This window comes from Lipotes vexillifer, unplaced genomic scaffold (genome assembly GCF_000442215.2).
Source record: "Lipotes vexillifer unplaced genomic scaffold, Lipotes_vexillifer_v1.1 scaffold713, whole genome shotgun sequence".
NCBI lineage: Eukaryota > Metazoa > Chordata > Mammalia > Artiodactyla > Lipotidae > Lipotes > Lipotes vexillifer.
The window spans coordinates 1,099,688-1,101,727 of record NW_006773157.1 but is presented as its reverse complement, the minus strand read 5'-3'; the positions used below and the strand labels follow the sequence as shown (position 1 = coordinate 1,101,727).

Genomic DNA, 2,040 nt, shown 5'->3' with positions numbered 1-2,040 from the left:
ACTCTATACTCAATCCTTGTTCTTTGATAGTCTATTTTTCTTTAACACTATTCACTCTTTTTTTTTTTTTTTTTAGCTCTTTCAAATCATTTTAATAACCTGGGAGTGATTCGAAGTATGAAAAGATTCAAACATTTTCCCTTTAAAGGGGATGCTACCATCATTGCCTTGCAACAAGCATGATCAAAGGCAATGATGAGACCGGATTCCAAAGAGCAAGGGTCGTAGGAAGGCTTCAAGGCTCATGGATTGGAGAGCTTGGTTTCAGAAAGTCTCTCGAAGGCTAGCAGGCAGAAGAGACATGAAATTTTCAAAGATCCTCAGAGGATGGGGCATGGTTTCTGGGTCATGAGCATTTTGAAGTGTCTCTTGATGGTGATTTGGTGTCTAGAATATTTATCTGGGGAGAACCGAACAGGATGGGCCGAGCAGGTCTGTTGTTCCATAGGGTCAAGCTTCTTCAGCATATAGACCCGGTCTCCCAGCTCGTTGAGGTAATACTGAAGAAACCCGACCACACTGAAGCCAGAGGTTCCAATTCCGTCTGTAGCTCCTTTAACTGACAGCCTCATGTGTTTTCAACACTATTCACTTTTAAAAACATCAAACAGTTCTAAAAGTTTTAATGACATGGTCTATGAGAAAGCTATTTTTTATATTTCTGGTGCAATTGTTAGGGAAAATATATTTCTAGTATTCCTCACATATGAAAAAGAGGACAGTCTTAGACATTAATATGTCAATGCCTTACAACTGTGGTAGTTATATTCACACAGACTTACAATCAATTACCAAAGCCTTTACATTTTCTAAAAGGGTCAAACAATTTACAAATTATATGGATAATAATAGGTAACATTTATTAAGTACTATCATTTAATCCTCCTCATAACCCTATGAAGTAGATACTATTATTAATAATAAGGAACTGAAGCACAAATGTCAACAAGTAGTAAATGATGAAACTGAGATTCAAACCCTCAGATATTCAGCTCTGGGCTTTTTTGGGGGGCAGGGTGGCATATAACTTCTTAATTTCTCAAAGTGCTTTTTTTTTTCTTTTTTTGGCCAGGCAGATTGTGGGATCTTAGCTCCACCACCACAGAGTCTTAACCACTGGACTGCCAGGGAATTCCCTCAAAGTGCTTTTATATTTATTTTATTAGACATAAAGTGGAGAATATAGACTGTTATCTGGATAATTAGAAGAATGCCTCTTGCCTCAGTTACCCAGACTCTTGAAGTTAACATATTTCCCATTTAAATTAATGTTAATTTTGTAAATTGCTTAATATATTTTATCTTGCATTTATAGAAATAAAACCATAAAATTAAGGAAAATGGTACATATACATATTTGCATACATAATTTTAGATAGAGCTTGCAATTTACTTTCTCTTATTCTTTTCACATATTTATTCTATAATTTTAATGAACTATTTTAAGGTACAGAAAAGTAGAGAAAGAATGTAGCAAACACTACTCATCTTCTTGGTCTGTCAAATCTTGATGCTATAGTTGCTAAAGGTAACATTTTTTAGTTTTCTGAATAGTTGACATATTTATATGTTCCAAAAAAGTATGGTGTTAAGTCCCCATCCCACCCTGCCCCGTATATCCAGTTCCCATCTCCACTTACTTATATATTTATTTTGTGTGCATGTGTGTGCAAGCAAATATATATTGCACGAATATATTTAGACTCACTTAACAAAATATTAAAGGTAACACATTTTTGACATTCTTCTTTGCGTCCACAATCCTAACACTAACTCTTTACTGCCTCTTTTCTCGGCTCATTATTCAACAATTAATAGACTCTTATGTTCAAGGAATTTTGTTAGTAACTGAAGAATCGGTAGTTTCTCATCAAATTCTGTTTGCCTCCATCCTTTATATTCCATCCACAACCCAGTTTTCTAAAAACCTGAGATCTACTTCCAAAGTCTGAAGTGCATAGTGCATAACGAACACGAACATCACGCGGACAAGGAGACTAAACGGCTCGGAAGAATTCGGGAGGGCGGAAACGGTAGGGA

The 2,040-nt window shown here is 35.7% G+C and overlaps 1 pseudogene; it reads right to left on the bottom strand.

The window, feature by feature from the left end:
- Positions 1-320: 320 nt before the first annotated feature.
- On the bottom strand, positions 321-572 carry LOC103087596 (H/ACA ribonucleoprotein complex subunit 3 pseudogene; annotated as a pseudogene).
- Between the last annotated feature and the right edge of the window lie 1,468 nt (positions 573-2,040).